Here is an 18992-nt window from a genome sequence, read left to right on the forward strand (position 1 = left end):
CTTGGCCCGAAGTGCTGCCACCCGATTTTCGATTTTTCAAAATCCAAACGGTCGATCCGAACCGTTCATCTTGTTCTCCATATTAATATCTGCTTGGAGACCAAATTTTATATTTTTTGGAATTTTTTTGTTATTTATTAAGCCACTTTGAAAATCGCTGATCCAACGGTGAATCCCTGATTTTACTGTTTGGCAAGCCACCGTTGGATCAGCGATTTTCAAAGTGGCTTAATAAATAGCAAAAAAATTCCAAAAAATGTAAAATTTGGTCTCCAAGCAGATATTAATATGGAGAACAAGATGAACGGTTCGGATCGACCGTTTGGATTTTGAAAAATCGAAAATCGGGTGGCAGCACTTCGGGCCAAGTGCTTATGGAAGCACATTAGCCTATCTCTCTCTCTCTCTCTCTATATATATATATATATATATATATATATATCACTGAATAAGTTAGGTGTGATAAGTTGACGAAAATTATATTTTATTCAAATATAATTGTTTTATTCAAATAAAAGATAAGTTGACATAATTTAAAAATATGAATTGTATATATATCATTGAATAATTTAGGTAAGATAAGTTGACGAAAATTATGTTTTATTCAAATCAAATATAAGTTGACATAATTTTAAAATGTGAACTATGTATATATCACTGAATAAGTTATGTAAGATAATTAGTTGACGAAAATTATATATTACACTTCCATTACTAACAAACATAATTGCTTTATTCAAATCATTTATTAGAAATGGGGATGAGATGCTGTTACTTTATTATTTTATTAAATTCTATATGCTTGAAGTTACTTTTCATCATTTTAAAATGTGACTGAATATGTTTACATTTTCAAAAGACACATTCTACCGTTTGGTAGAGCCAGCCTGGCATGCAGGGGCGGAACCAGGATTTAAATTTGGAGGGCCGAGCCGTCGAAAGACGAAAGACTAAGGCTAGCACCGTCAGGGGTTTTCTCTAAATTCTAGTCCTCTCTGACTTTGGGACTGTGGTCTCCTCTCTGTCACAAACTTGCGATCTCTGACGCGATTCTAAACAAGAGCAGGCAACTCAGAGACTCTGGAGTGAATTCTTTCTCTGAGGCGAAGGGGTTTGTCTAGGGGTGCAAACGGATCGGATACGGATCGGATAGTGGTAAAACCATATCCGTATCCATTTTTATTTTTCGGATACGGATCGGATATTAGACGGATACGAATCAGATATTAACCAGATACGGATACGGATACGGATATCCTCTTTTTATAATAGTGAATAACATAATTTTTTTTTATAATTCATATTAAATTATATAATATATATCTACTATTCAGATACGGATAATTAAAATTTAAAACCATATCCGTATTCGTATCCGCACGGATATTCGGATATCCGTATTAAATTTTCGGATACGGTTGGATAATATCCGTTTGCACACCTAGGTTTGTCTTCATTCTTCAACGAAGTATCTTATGCTTCAAATAGACATGTGATTACGCGAATATGAATCGATTTTGATCAGTATTCAAAATGGGCCTTGTATTCATATTTAAAATCTTCTATGAAATTTAAAAATGAGCCTCCCTTCATAGAAGATTTAAAAATGGGCCTTCGTTGTATTCAAAATGGGCTTTGTATTCATATTTAATTTTTTTTTATGAAATTTAAAAATTAAATTTTTGGAGTTGCCAAGTATCTCGGTCCTAAGCAAATTCTGAATTTTATGGGGTACCTGGCCCCTGCTCGCACCCCGTTGGTTCCGCCATTGCGAGTGGCATGGTTGTTGTACATGCATATTGAGTGTTAAATATGCTCTAATCAAGAAGAAGCACATCTTTCACAATAATATAATATGAAGTTTGCTCGAATTAATATTGGGGAACAGCGTTGAAGTTGTCAATATATTAAATTTATGGGGGGTTGGTACCGGAGAGATTTTATTTATTTTTATTATTATTTCATTTAGAACAAAACAAACGAATTCAAATGAAAGAAGAAACAATGTATAGATTCTCCGAAAAACATATGTTTTTTTCGGAAATTTTTTATCCATAGAAATTATTAAATCTAGATATGAAAAAAAAAGTGTTTCGTTTTCAACAAATATAAAAAAATTTAACTCATTGAGTTTGATTTAAGTATATGGATCTGACTCAATAATTCAAATTCAATGGTAATTTTTGTTATTTAAAAAAAAATTAGGCGCGGATGAGAATTGTTTAAATAAATTAAGTTTTAAACAATAAATATAAATAAAATAAAGAAAATAAAGATTGGGTTGCTTTCAAGTTATGGAAGATCTAGGAATATTTGGTCCACAATCTCTTGCTAATTCTACCTACTCAGTTTGTTTAGATTCATGTTTAAATTAAGGAGGTTTCTAACCTAAAGTGTTAAAAAGGGTCACGGTCATGAATTAATAACGTGTCTAAATAATTTAGGACTTCACGGTCGTTCTTCACCCTACCTATCTAGACCCATTAAGCTCTTGTTAGTCTATCATATCCTCAAATATTGGTACTTCATGGTCGTTCTTCATACCAATATCTAATTCAATTCAAGATATCCTAATTAAGGGTTTGACTTCACGGTCGTTCTCACCAAACTCTAACCTTAATTTCTATAGTTCCAGTTTAGATATCAAATCGATCAATTATAATCTAAATCATAAGGTATTTGTGTTCACAATTTGGTACTATCCTATATAATCCTAGCAATTTTGGTTCTTTCGGATTCAAAACGGGAGTTATGCAAGTCAAATACTAATTACGTAATCAACACAAATGATAAATCACATAAATTAACAATCAAATCAAACAATCATAATAAAAACAAATAATCAAATAAGATAGAATTAAACAAGTTCATGCATTGACCTAAACTCCTAGAGAGAAAACTAGCCTCTCATGGAGATGCAAGAATTCAACAAAAGATTCATTACAAAGATTGGCTAAAACAAAGCGAAATTAAGTAGAGAAATAGTTTACACTCTTCTCTAAATGAAGAACTATAATCTGAACTCTAATCTTGCCCGCTTCTTGCTTGAAATCTTCTTCTTCTTCTTCCATGATCGCAAAATTTTATGCTAAGTATGGATGGGGAAGAGATATAGAGAGATGAGATGATCTTTGCGAAGAGATGCCTTGAATGGAAAGGTTCTCCTCCTTTTATAGCTAAAGTTCTGCCCAATTTAGAGCCTAGAATGTGTGGAGGTTATTAATTTGGTCTAATTTGGACCCTTGAAACGCATCCTGGATGCGCCAGAAATAGAAAAACTGTCGAAAAACGTGTTTTTTGGCTGTCTGCGGCTCCAGTGCATCCGCACTGGCGACTCAGTGCAGGTGGTCTGGCCGCACTAGCTCCGAATTTCCTATTTTTAGACTTCTCATTTTCTGCATGCGTCTTCAATGCGTCCGCATTGGCTCCTAGTGCGTTCGCACTAGCCTCTGACTTTTATCTTTCCCTGAAGATTCTGAAACTTGCAAAAATCGGCTAAGTAGTGAGTGCATCCGCACTAGCTGGTGAGTGCGTCCACATCAAGCTGGGACTTTTTCTGTGAAGTGCTGAGGTGCTAGAAATTCGTCTAAGTATAGACTGCATCCGCACTAAGGGCTGGTGCATTTGCATTAGGGGTCTTTTCTTCATTTTTCTTCATTTCCTGCAATCTAAAGCCGAGCAAATGTAGTAACTTGATTCTAGGTGTATTCTATTATCTTTATATGCAAAATACAAGATATTTGGTGTTATTTCATGATAAAAATTAGATCGAATGTGAATATATAATTTATGTCTATCAATAAATTAAAAAAAAAATTAAGCGCTGATGGGAGCAATTTAAAAAAATTTAGATATTTGAGTCATATCTATATATTTGGATTGGACTCAATGAATTAGATCTTTCTATATTTATTGGAAACGAGACTCTTTCAATTTTAGTATGTCTGAATTTAATAATGAGAAATGTTCTGTTCCCCCAAGCCATCATACCCGAGCGCATACCCCAAGTAGGTTAACAAAAAAAAACCTTTCAATGTTGTCTAACTTCCATTTTCAGCGCTAATATTCAAACATTTAAAGCTTTCTTTATAACCTTTTAAAATATTACTCGCAGGCATTTAAGCCTCTATCTGAAAGCATTATTCTAAATCTAGATAGTTTTAACTCTTAACTACTTTTGTCTTCAAGTCCAAAAAGGAAGGATTATTTTCACCCACTCTTTTTTTTATTTTATTTTCTGATCATTCTCATCCATTTTCTCGATGATTCGTGATGAATTTTACGAATCTAAAAATACTAATGTTTTCTATTCGATTTTATTTTTCAAATAAGATTCATGGAAGAAATACTTTTGAGTAATTTGGAAGTCATTTGTTTTTTTAAAGTAAAACTCATGAGCAATTTAAATTTTCAATTTTTTAAATCTCAGTCTACAACCATTAAAATTTTTAAGGCTTTGTACATGAGGTTTATATGCTTTGTGAACGAGCTTTGTAAATGCAGTGTTATGTTGAGGTTTTTATACGCTTTGAAGTGTTATTGTTGAGGTTTAAATTATTTGTACACGAAGTTTATACGCTTTATTCTAGTTATTTGAAGTGATATTTGTTGAGGTTTAAATTCTTTGCGAATCTAAAATACAAATATTTTTTACTCGATTTTCTCTTTCAAATGAGATCCATGAAGAATAATTTTCGAGTTATATCTGTATCGTCTTTTTTTTACCACTTTAAATCTCTGTGACTTTTAATTCTTTTAATTTGCTTCAAAACAATTTAAACCTCTATTTATAAGCATTCAATCTTTCGTATAAACCTCATGTACAAGCGTATAAACCTCATTAATAACACTTAAAATATCTAGAATAAAGCGTATAAATCTCATATACAAAGAATTTAAACCTCAACAGTAACACTTCAAAGCGTATAAAAACCTCAACATAACACTGCATTTACAAAGCTAGTGTATAAAGCATATAAACCTCATGTGCAAAGCCTTGAAAATTTTAACGGTTGTAGACTGGGATTTAAAAACCTAAAAATTTAAAGTGCTCATGAGTTTTACTTTAAAAAAAAACAAATGACTTCAAAATTACTCAAAATTATTTCTTTTATGGATCTTATTTGAAAGGTAAAATCGAATAGAAAACATTCGTATTTTTAGATTCGTAAAATTCATCACGGATCATCGAGAAAATAGATGAAAATAATTATAAAAAATAAATAAAGAGTTGGTGAGAAGAATTTTTTCTTTTTGACTTGAAAACAAAAGTAGTTAAGAATTAAAACTATCTAGATTTATAATTTTAATTCTTCAGATAGAGGTTTAAATGCTTGCGAATAACTTTTTAAATTGTTATAAACAGAGCTTTAAATGTTTGAATATTAGCATTGAAAATGGAAGTTAGGCAACATTGGAATGTTTATTCTGTTAAACTACTTGAAAAAAACTCTCTTGGATATGATGGCTCGGGGACCAAAACATTTCTCTTTGTAAAACAATGTTTGAAAAACATATCAATAATAAAAATGAACCAAAATAGAAGTTAAACAAAAATACCAATAATTAAGAAATGTGCGTATAAATAAACATACTTATTAACAAATAACATTAACGTCATGAAAAAGACAAGCTTCCATAAATAAATTAGTACATTAATTATCTCAAATTTTGGAATTTAGAAGGAACTTGATAAAAAAAAATTAATAAATAAAGATAGAGATTCATATATACTTGTTAGATAGCTTTGAGTATTTTAATTCACTGAATTTTTGTAAATCAAATAATTAAAAACTAGAAGAATTTGGACAACTTTAATGCAATGCAACATAGAGAGCAGTTCTGAATAGACAACTTGAAAGACCAGCACAAATTTTAATTAGACAACTTTAAAGGGCTGTGGCTAATTTGGTGTCGGCAGCATTTCTGCCGGCGGTGCTGCCGCCTTTTTTGTTATTTTGTGATGTCCAAATAACAAATCCAAACCGTTAGATGTTTAATCTATATTATAATCTACTTGGAGACCAAATTTTACATTTTTTGGATTTTTTTTACTATTTATTAAGCTGGTTTGAAAACCGTTGATTTCAATGCTGCAGAAATTTACTAAAAACAACGGTTTTCAAACTAGCTTAATAAATAGTAAAAAAATTCCAAAAAATGTAAAATTTGATCTCCAAGTAGATTATAATATAAATTAAACATCTAACGGTTTGGATTTCTTGTTTGGACATCACAAAATAAAAAAATGGACGGTAGCACCTCCGGCTAAAATGCTGCCGGCAGCAAATTAGCCGGACCCACTTGAAAGACTCTCATTTATATACAGAGCATCTACGTTCCAACAACTTAAATAAGTTCTAAATAATTATTAACTACTTTTTAGAAATTAAAGTCTTTAAAGTTTCTAACTCTCACATTTTTGAAATTAATTTTAGAATTTCTATTAAACGACGTCAGCAACAAATTAAAAATGAAAAATAATTTGAGCCGGTAATTTGGCCAGATGAAATTTATAAACATTTTATTAATAATGAATTTTACTATTTAGTTTCTAAATAAGAAACTCTCCCACATCCATAAAATTGAATTAGAAACTACTACATCATATTAGAAATTCTAGTAATGTCAAAGATGTAGATGGCTGATTTTTTTAAAAATATTTTTTTTTTTTTTATTAAAAATAACCAGGTTCCAACTGGAATTTTAAAAATACCCCTCGCGGAAAATATCCGTGCCCCGGGGGTGTATATACCCTACCCCATAGCTTTCTCTCTCCTCTCATTTCATTTTCTCAAAATCTCTCTCTCTCTCCTCCCATCTGAATTTTCTCCTCTCTTCTTCTCACTTCTCTCAATTTGCAAGTCCCTCTATTTTTTTAAAAATTCATTTGTAGTGTAAAAATAGTTATAGATTAGTCCAATTAAGTTAGTAAGGTACCAAAATTAGTATAATGTAGTTGTAATTAGTGTTAATTAGTAATTAGGGTTAATTAATTAGGGTACCGAATTTAGTGGTAATTAGTGTTAATGTAGGTACCAAAATTATTTGTAATTTGTAATAATTAAGGTACCAAAGTTAGTTATAATTTTATTTTGAATTGTTTAGGCCAAAATTTTACCTTAATTAGTGTTAATTAGTTGTAATTAGGGTTAATTAATTAAGGTACCAAAATTAGTGCTAATGTAGGTGCCAAATTAGTTATAAGTAGTGATAATTAAGGTAGCAAATTTAGTTTTAATTTTATTTTGAATTTTTTAGTCCAAAATTTTTCCGTAATTACCGTATTTTAGCATATTTTTTCATATTTGAGTATATTTTTGCTTGTTTTAGCATATTTTACCCGAGTAACACATTTTTTTATGCATATTAACCTATTTTAGCATATTTTTACCGCAATTGTCGTATTTTAGCATATTTGAGTATATTTTGACATGTTTTAGCATGTTTTACCCGAATAATCCTTTTTTTTGCATATTAGACTAATTTAGCATATTTTTACCGCAATTAGCGTATTTTACCATATTTTAGTATATTTTGGCATGTTTTAGCATATTTTACCCGAATAACCATTTTTTTGCATATTAGACTAATTTAGCATAATTTTACCGCAATTAGCGTATTTTACCATATTTGAGTATATTTTGGCATGTTTTAGTATATTTTACCCGAATAACTTTTTTTTTGCATATTAGCCTAATTTAGCCTATTTTTACCGAAATTAGCGTATTTTATCATATTTGAGTATTTTTTGGCATGTTCTAGCATGTTTTACCCGAATAACCTTTTTTTTTGCATATTAGACTAATTTAGCATATTTTTACCGAAATTAGCGTATTTTACCATATTTGAGTATATTTTGGCATGTTTTAGGATATTTTACCCGAATAACCCTTTTTTGCATATTAGACTAATTTAGCATATTTTTATCGAAATTAGCGTATTTTACCATATTTGAGTATATTTTGGCATGTTTTAGCATATTTTACCATATTTTACCCGAATAACCCTTTTTTTTGCATATTAGACTAATTTAGCATATTTTTACCGCAATTATCGTATTTTATCATATTTGAGTATATTTTGGCATGTTTTAGCATATTTTCTCCGAATAACCCTTTTTTTGCATATTAGCCTAATTTAGCCTATTTTTACCGAAATTAACGTATTTTATCATATTTGAGTATATTTTGGCATGTTTTACCCGAATAACCATTTTTTTGCATATTAGACTAATTTAACATATTTTTATCGAAATTAGCGTATTTTACCATATTTGAGTATATTTTGGAATGTTTTAGCATATTTTACCCGAATAACTTTTTTTTTTGCATATTAGACTAATTTAACATATTTTTACTGAAATTAGCGTATTTTACCATATTTGAGTATATTTTGGCATGTTTTAGCATATTTTACCCGAATAACCTTTTTTTTGCATATTAGCCTAATTTAGGATATTTTTACCGCAATTAGCGTATTTTACCATATTTCAGTATATTTTTGCATGTTTTAGCATATTTTACCCAAGTAGCTCTTTTTTTTGCATATTACCCTAATTTAGTATATTTTACCCGAGTAGGTCTTTGAACAGTATATGAATAGTACGTGAACAGTGAACGAATACAAACTGTGAATAGTATGTAAACAGTACATGATCAGTAAATACGTGTACGTATATGAACAGTGCATGAACAATAAATATGTATATGTATATGAACAGTACATACGTATAGGTATTTGAATATTGCATGAACAGTAAATACACACATGAACAATGCATGAATAGTAAATACGTATACATATATGAACGGTGCATACGTATATGAACATTTGCAGAAAAAAAATACCTGATTTAACAGCTGAACAAATACGTCTCATTCTCCTTCTCCTTCCTTCCTCTCTTTCTCCTTCTCTTTCTCCTTCTCTCTGTGACTTTCTCTCTCTGATCTGAATCCATAAACCCCTATTTATAACAAAAAATACGCAAAAAAAAGGTCCCAGGCGCGGATATTTTCTGCAGGGGGAATAAATATTCCGGGGCGCGGATATTTTCCGCGGGGGGTATTTTTAAAATTCCAGTTGGAACATAGTTATTTTTAATAAAATATATTTTTTTTGGGTATTTTAAAAAAAATCGGTGTAGATGGTTATAGGTGCCCGTAGATTCTTGAGTGGCTTTCAACTTTACTTTTATTTATGTTATTGTCATTCTTGAATGACTTTCAACTTTACTTTTATTTATGTTATTGTCACATTTGTAGATTCTTGAACGGCTTTTAGTTTTACTTTTATTTATGTTAGTGTCACATTTGTAAATTTTTGAACGGATTTCAACTTTACTTTTATTTATGTTATTGTCACATTTGTGCCTTACTAGGGAGATTTAGGACTTCTATTTACTTTCTAGGTAACATATAATTATTAGTGAAACTATGTTTATAGACTTCTGCTTAAAAATAAGGAGAAATAGTGAGACTATGGTACTTTACAAAGTACGGATCAGTTTGTGCTATGGATTCATATATTTGTTTTTAAATTTTAAATGGACAATTCAAAACGCTCAACATAATATCTATATAAAAATGTATTTGAAGACCAATTTTTATTAATTTTTTACTATTTTTTAAATAGATAAAATAATCACTATGGTTGAAATTTAATTTTTAGATCAGACGATTTTCAATCTTTCTAAGAAAAGGTAGTAAAAATAACAGAGATCATTTCTACAATTGTTCGAATCAATTATTTTTATTTTTTAAATGGAATTGTTGAACTATATATAGTCTCAAGCGAGAAATGATCGCATCTCTTAAAATACTAAGAGCTTTGCTAGACTTTTTGCCTAAATATTCATTCTGCTCTTCAACTATCTTTTTCATAATCTAGGTGTAATTAAACGTGAATAAAAAATGGTTTTCATAACTCATGTAATTAAATGTTAAGAAAAATGGTAAGAAATGAAATTACTCGAATTATAATATTTATGGAAAAGAAACAATAAATTAATTATGGGACACATATCGTCTGAGTTAACAAAAAATTTGAGTTTAGATATGGATCGACCGATTTAAATCCGCACAAATATTAAAAAGGCAGGGTGCATTACAGACATAGCGAGATTGATCGGAATTCTGATCGAATGGTCCGGATCCAAACTCAAATATTAAGTTACCTCAGAGGATGTGGACTCGAACGTAGGTTTAGAGAAAAAAAAAACTTATTACAGAAACCACATACATAAAGATAATTATGATGTACGTAATGAATTTTATGATTCCAATTTAATGTTGAACGCAAATAGAAGTTATTTTTCGATTCAAAATAGATCTCAGTATTAATTGGGAGTAGCTTTTGTTTCGTTTAACGAAGTTTTATTTTTTTCAAACTTTATAATCAAGAATAGTAAGAACAATTATGTATAATTATTTGGTTCTTATGAATTTGATAGTTGATACTGACATTCTTTTTTGTTTGAAGAGTAGTGGATTTAATATCTACCGATTTCTATTAGAAATCATAAAAACTAAGTATAAATATTTGAAACTGATACTTATAATGCTGGTTAGTACTAACATAACACTGAAATTCTATTAGTTTTAAACTATTTAAATTTCAAAAGCAAATAAAAAAGACAAAATGTGAAATCATTTATTTTGGATCACTTTTATAGTTACTTTTTTTTTATAAATATAATTAATTTCAAGCCATATATATGTCACACCCCGCGGCCACGGGTAGTAACAGTCCCCCGCCGTAAGCATACAACGCCGTGTATGCTTACAAGGCTAATCACAATTTAAACCAAACAACACGCAATTCAAAACAAGTTTCTAATATAAAATCAGAGTACACAGTCTGGATAGTAATAATACAACGAAAGTATCGCATCCGGATACCAACCATGAGGCCTACCCTATATCTATACAACCAAAATATCTAGGGTCCTGAGATGGTCAGCTACTATGGCCCACTACTCGCGTGCCTCTCCGGAATCAATCGTACCTGTACCTGTAAAATAACCGGGAGGGTGGGGGTGAGAATAAAATTCTCAGTGCGAATTTGCCACAGTTTAGATTATTGGACTTGCAATCAAACTCTATATTCAAAGGAATGAAACCCAAACAATAAACAATGCAACAGTTATATAAATAAGAAAACATAAATAACGGAATGCCACTACTCGACAACAGTTAATCAACCTGAAACACAGTTTACGGAATTTCAATATGGATTTCAACACACAACATGTACTTTGGCTTAACTCGATTCCTAACGCAGTTCATTAGGGCTTGTAGCAATTACAGATGTTCTCTCGAGCTGAACCGTTATCAAACCCACATCTGTAGGGTTACAAGCGCCTACAGATGGCCAACCAAGCTGGACCCTTTATCGGACACCCATCTGCAATTGCTGTTTGGCTTAACCATTTCCTAAGGTCCGGTTACAAGTCACCAATACAGGTCAACTTGACACATATGCAAACACACGGACTCAAAGTTACCTATACAGGTCAACTTTGCTAAATCTCAAGCAAATATATCTCAAGCCACACATATAGGTCAGTCTCGCAAATTCTACAGATCGACGCATAAGTCAGCAGCGTCACCTGAATCCAGCCACCTAAACAGGTCGGTCTGGCAAATTCTACAGATCGACGCATAAGTCAGCAGCGTCACCTGAATCCAGCCACCTTAACAGGTCGGCCTGGCAAATTCTAACAGATCAACGCATAAGTCAGCAGCGTCACCTGAATCCAGCCACCTAAACAGGTCGGTCTGGCAAATTCATAAACACAGGTCAACGGATAGGTCACCGTCACCTTATCCAGCCACCTAAACAGGTCGGCCTGGCAGATTCATTCACATCAAGAACAATTAATATAACTAATCAAATAATAACCATACCAACATGCCAATTAACCTCAACCAAACAATTCAATCATTCTCATTTATGCAAGAATCAATATGCAGCATGAATTCCAAAATATGCAACAATTAAGCATTCAACATGACAAACGAATAAACAGTTTAATTCCTGAAAATAAAGTATCAAACAAGTCCAAGAATCCCGCACCTTATTATGACGAGCGTACCGCTTAAGCTAAGGATCGGACGTCTCGTATGGTCTCGCAAGTTCTTGCTCGACCGAGCCTACACCTATATTATACGTATACTAGGTTTAACATTGGTTCAGGATCGAGGAGTTTAATCGAGTGGTGCTAGGGCTTATACCTTCCCTATTCAATTTCTATGTTTTTGGTATCAATTCGTTCGGTTCATTATTTCTTACCAAAATCCTCTAGGTCCTCGGGACCATACAACTCTCCATTTGGTGACCATCAATCACCGGTTCACTACCTTGGTTCTCGGTTCATTTCAATTTACCGTTTGGTTAACCCTAATTTGGTCAAAACCTCAAATAGGCTGTTAAATGTTCTAAAAATTCACGATCAGGAGGCAACCCTACCGATTACAAGTCTAATTGGTCGGGTTAAGCAAATCAAATCACGATTAGGCCAACTTTCAATTTTGGCACGAAACCCTAGAAATCAGATTTCATAAATCGGAAGAAATCGGGAAAAAGAATGACAAACAAACTAGTAAGAAGTGTAGAGGAACTAGTCCTCGAGCAATTCGAGCACAAATCTCGGGTTTAAAACGAGAATCCGAGAAATCGAGAAAATTCGAGGTTTCGAAAGTAAAAAGGAGAGAAAGAAATACCAAATAGAAGGGTTCTGAGAGATCCTCGGCTGCTTTCTCGGTTCCAAACTCGATTTCTCACAACAATCGGGAGTCTGAACGAAACGGAAACTCACGGGATCTTTTCCTTCTCTCTTGGACGAATTTCACTTAGAAATGGGGAATGGTGGAAGAGAGAGAGAGAGAGAAGGTTTAATTTGGGTTTTAGGGTTAAAATTACCCTGAATGCGGATTAGCCAATCCGCACTGCGGGTTACCTAATCCGCACTCGAGACTTAGTCGGTTGTCAGCCGAATCCAGGAAAAGTCCGAGCCTACTGCGGATGAACCTGATCCGCACTGCGGTTCACCCTCATCCGCACTCACTACTTAGCCGATTTCAGGAAAATTCAGTGCAATACAGAAATTCATGAGTGCGGCTAAACTCATCCGCACTGCGGATCCCTCACCCGCACTCACTACTTAGTCAATTTTTTTGGCAAAATTCCAGAAAAAAGCCTGAGCCACTGCGGATGGCTTCCACCCGCACTGCGGTCAACCTAATCCGCACTGGGGCTATAAAATTCCGAAATCTCGAAATTTCGACGCGGTTTCAATTCACAATTAACTTACTTATTTAGGGAAACCTTAATTAAGGTTTAAACTTCCATTTTATTAACATGATTTATCGATTCTTTCTTTTAAATCATTCGAATTTAATTGTAAAAATTTCATAACGTAACATTTCTCCCCCCCTTAAAATAGAGTTCAGTCCTCTGAACTAAATTGCGTACCTTGGTCGTTGAATAGTTCCGGGTACTTCTCACGAATGGTTTCCTCATGTTCCCACGTTGCTTCCTTAGTCGAATGGCGTCCCCATTTGACCAGGACAAGCTTAATCGTTTTGCTCCGAAGTTGCTGTTCTTTTCGGTCCAATATCTGCATTGGCTCTTCTTGATAGGACAAGTCACCTTGGACATGCAGGTCCGAGTGATCAATGCAATGAGATGGATCTCGTACGTATCGGCGCAATTGTGACACATGAAACACCGGATGAACTCGGTCCAATGCTGGTGGCAATGCAAGCTCATATGCCACCGGTCCCATTCGCCTCAAAATCTGAAACGGTCCAATGTACCTAGGACTCAACTTGCCGGATACGCCAAATCGGTGTACACCCCTGACGGGTGACACTCGAAGCCACACATGATCCCCTTCTTGAAACTCCAACGGTCTTCTATGCACATCTGCATATTTCTTTTGTCGCTCTTGGGCCGACTTAAGCCGACTCAAAACGACTTTCGTCTTTTCAGCAATCTCTTCTAACATTTGAGGCCCGGTAGGTGAATACGTACCTGCGGGTCCCCACCACAGCGGTGTGCGGCACTGCTGTCCTGTAAGTGCCTCTTGTGGTGACATTCCGATACTCGAATGGTAGCTATTGTTGTACGCAAACTCTACCAAGTACAAGTGGTTGATCCAAGATTCTCGGAAACTTAAAGCACAGGATCGAAGCATGTCCTCCAATGTTTGTATTGTTCGTTCAGATTGACCGTCGGTTTGCGGATGATGGGCTGTACTGAATCTCAGTTTCGTGCCCATGGCTTCTTGAAAGCTTCCCCAAAAGTGAGATGTAAATCGAGTGTCTCGGTCAGAGACAATGTGCCTCGAACATCCGTGGTACTTAAACTGGTATTGCAAGAACAAATCGGCTAGCTCTCTTCCGGATGTCTCGATCCGGAGTGGAATGAAGTGTGCAATCTTCGTCAGCCGATCCACTATCACCCATATGGCATCATATCGTCCAACGGTTCTCGGAAATCCAGTCACGAAGTCCATAGTGATTGACTCGAATTTCCGCATGGGTATCTCCAAAGGTCTGAGCAGTCCCGCCCTCTTTCGTCTATCCGCTTTGACTTGCTGACAGATCTGACATTTCTCAACATAGCCTTGCACGTTCCTTTTCATCTTTGGCCACCAGAAATATCGCTTTAAATCTTGATACATCTTGACTTCACCAGGGTGGATGGTATACCCCGAGTCATGTGCTTCTGACAGAATCAGATTCTTCAGTTCTGAGTCATTCGGAACGCATATGCGGTCATGGAACCGCAGAATACCATCCTCGTGGAGTTGAAATGGTGAGTCTGCATTTGACTCGAAATGTTGTCGGAATTTCTGGCATTTTGGGTCCTCTTGTTGTGCTGCTCGAATCTGCTCATGTAACTCTGGTCGAACCTCGACCGCAGCCAAGATAATCGAGGCAACTGTAGCTGTACCTGCCCTATTGCTCGCTCCAATCAATCGAGATGAGGTTTCCAATGCAAGCTCACGGGATGCGCCCACGTGCAGATTCATTCTTCTCATTTCTTCGAGAAGGTGTGTCTCGCTGGTGATAATCGATGCCAGATTGATCTGACTCTTCCTGCTTAGCGCATCTGCTACCACGTTTGCCTTTCCGGCATGATACTGGATATCCAGATCGTAGTCCTTCATCAGCTCCAACCATCTCCTCTGCCTCAAATTCAACTCCCTTTGAGTGAAGATATACTTCAAGCTTTGGTGATCCGTGAAGATACGGCACTTCACTCCATATAAGTAATGCCGCCAAATCTTTAAAGCGAAGATCACTGCAGCTAGCTCCAGATCATGAGTCGGATAATTCTGTTCGTGCGATCGCAACTGCCGAGAAGCGTATGCTATAACATGGTCCTTCTGCATCAGTACACATCCCAAACCAGATCCGGATGCATCGGTGTAGACGGTATACTCCTCGTCGGTGATGGACATGGCAAGAACCGGGGCAGTTACTAACCGATTCTTCAACTCCTCAAAGCTTTGATCTTGAGTGGCACCCCATTCGAACTTCACACCTTTATGCAAAAGCTTCGTGAGGGGAGCAGCTAACTGTGAGAATCCGAGCACGAACCTTCTATAATATCCGGCTAGCCCCAGAAAACTGCGAATCTCCGTAACTGTTTCTGGCCTCTTCCAATCGGTCACCGCCCGAATCTTTTCTGAATCCACGGCCAACCCTTCACCTGATATCACGTGCCCAAGGAAGGCCACTTTCTCAAGCCAAAACTCACACTTCGAAAACTTTGCGAATAGTTGATGATCTCTCAATCTCTGCAACACTATCCGCAGATGTACCTCATGCTCCTCACGTGACCTTGAATATATCAGGATGTCATCGATGAACACCACCACAGTTGAATCCAATAGGTCGTGAAACACTCGCTGCATCATGTCCATAAATGCAGCCGGAGCGTTCGTTAGCCCGAACGGCATCACCATATATTCGTAATGCCCATAGCGCGTTCGGAAGGCTGTCTTTTCCACGTCAGTCGGACGTATTCTAAGCTGGTGGTACCCCGTCCTCAAGTCTATCTTGGAGTAGATCGAAGATCCTTGTAGCTGATCAAACAAGTCATCGATTCGGGGCAACGGGTATCTATTCTTGACGGTTACCTTGTTCAATTCACGGTAATCTATGCATAACCGCAAGGTACCATCTTTCTTCTTCACAAACAACACCGGAGCACCCCATGGAGATGTGCTCGGTCTAATAAACCCGCTTTCCAGCATCTCTTCTAATTGGGCCTTGAGTTCTTTCAATTCTGCAGGAGCCATACGATACGGACTCTTTGAAATTGGTGTCGTACCCGGTACCACTTCTATGCCGAACTCCACTTCTCGTTCCGGTGGTAATCCGACTATTTCTTCCGGAAACACATCCACGAACTCCGACACCACTGGAATCGTATTCATCTCAGGAACTTTCGTATCAGTGTATACTATTGCTGCCAGATATGCAGTGCACCCTGAATCGATCAGGTGCCTAACTTCCACAGCCGAGATGCACGATATCAACCCTCCAACCTTCCTACAGTTCAGCATGCACGACATACCACCTTTTGCGGTCACAAAACAAATCCTGCGGTGCGGACAGTCGATCGTTGCGGCATGTCTTGTTAGCCAATCCATCCCCAATAGAACGTCGTAACCCGTGATCTCCATAACCAACAGGTCTATCTCGAGATCCCTTCCATCAACTCTGACTTTTCGGTTTCGGCATATGGTTATTTTTCGGTCAGTCGAACCGAAAGGGGTTTGGACACTCAGGACTTGGTTATTGGTTTCGGTTGGCCAGTTATACCTTTCTACCCAAGCCTTCGATACAATGGAATGGCTACACCCAGTATCTATCAAACAATAGGCACTCTCATCCGAGATAGAAAGTATACCTGTCATCACATCAGCTCGAGAATCAGACGGTTGCGAGCCTTCTCCTTCCTCCAGAGTCCTCGTTGCGTCATATGCAACCTCTGCTATACCGAGTCTATGGGCAGCCACTCGACCTCCAATCCTGCCTCCGCTGGTTTGGGAAGCACCTCGACCACGGAATGGTGGTCTACCAGTTCCACGTCCCATGGGCCCTCTGCCACCGCTGTTCCTCTGGAACCCTAGTGCTGCATTCGGGCACTCTCTTGCCCAATGCTCCATACTGCCGCAGGTGTAACAGGCTTGGTTGTGGCGTCTGCACTCGATCTCCGAGTGTTCCTGGTCGCATGAACGGCACCACACTGAAACAAAACCCGGCCGGAGTACCGGTGCTGCCATCTGCCTCGGAGGGGGTCTAGGTGCCACAAACTGTCTCAAGGGTGGTCTAGCTGTCGATGGTCTTCCCCTCGACCTCAATTGCCTGTTCTGGTCCTCCCTCTGCTTCACACTCCTCTCCGTCATTTGCAGCCTTCTCCTCTTGCCGTGCAACTCCACTTGCTCAGCATGATCCATCATGGCCTGCAGCTCAGTAGCCATCGGGGTATCCACAATCATAGAGATCCCCCCGTCAAGTCCATCCAGGTACTGCCTATGGTATCTCACCACATCAGTTTGCACATCAATTGCATACCTGGATAGGGCGAGGAACTCGTTGTTATAATCTGCCACCGTTCGCCCATCCTGCTTCAAATCCAGGAATTTCCTCCGCAGCGCCTCTCGCTGTATGTTACTCAGAAATCGTCGAGTGAATTGTTGTTCAAACCATTCCCATGGAATCTTGGCCTCCTCCCCGACATAACTACGTCGGGCTCCATCCCACCAGAACCTCGCACCCTCCTCTAACTGCTGCTCGGCCAGCTCCACCATATCCTGTTCTGGCGCTCTACACAGAACTAGCTTGGCACTCATGCTCGCGAGCCATTCTTCCGCAGCGGCATACTCGCCAGTGCCATTAAACCGAGGTGGATTAAGGCGCATGAAGGAGTCGTACAACCTCCTAAAATCTTCCGGACCTCCTCGGGGAGCCTCCGGTGCCACCTCATGTCTCTCTGCTTGGCGGCCTCTCTCGTAAGCCGCAATCAATCTATCGTCTAGATCTCGGTCCCGGTTCTGCGCACCTACAGGTCCAAGATCAACTCTCTGGACCTCCGGCCCTGCAGATCCGGCCTCGCTCGCATGAACGATTGGTTCGTTCAGTGGGTTCCTAGTTCTAGGTCGTCCCCTACCTCGGCGTCCTTCCATAGCTCTTAAATAAGAAGAAAATAGTCATTAGATTTGCATATACCTATCTCATAGAAATGAACAAGTCGTTAGCCGTGACGACCCCAAGTATAACGTACCCCACTCACGTATCCTATCAGTCTGGTTAGGGTTTAAACCTTGAGCTCTGATACCACCAAAGAGAGCTGTCACACCCCGCGGCCACGGGTAGTAACAGTCCCCCGCCGTAAGCATACAACGCCGTGTATGCTTACAAGGCTAATCACAATTTAAACCAAACAACACGCAATTCAAAACAAGTTTCTAATATAAAATCAGAGTACACAGTCTGGATAGTAATAATACAACGAAAGTATCGCATCCGGATACCAACCATGAGGCCTACCCTATATCTATACAACCAAAATATCTAGGGTCCTGAGATGGTCAGCTACTATGGCCCACTACTCGCGTGCCTCTCCGGAATCAATCGTACCTGTACCTGTAAAATAACCGGGAGGGTGGGGGTGAGAATAAAATTCTCAGTGCGAATTTGCCACAGTTTAGATTATTGGACTTGCAATCAAACTCTATATTCAAAGGAATGAAACCCAAACAATAAACAATGCAACAGTTATATAAATAAGAAAACATAAATAACGGAATGCCACTACTCGACAACAGTTAATCAACCTGAAACACAGTTTACGGAATTTCAATATGGATTTCAACACACAACATGTACTTTGGCTTAACTCGATTCCTAACGCAGTTCATTAGGGCTTGTAGCAATTACAGATGTTCTCTCGAGCTGAACCGTTATCAAACC

The sequence above is a fragment of the Carex rostrata genome, chromosome 2 (assembly GCF_964058835.1).
Source record: "Carex rostrata chromosome 2, lpCarRost1.2, whole genome shotgun sequence".
NCBI lineage: Eukaryota > Viridiplantae > Streptophyta > Magnoliopsida > Poales > Cyperaceae > Carex > Carex rostrata.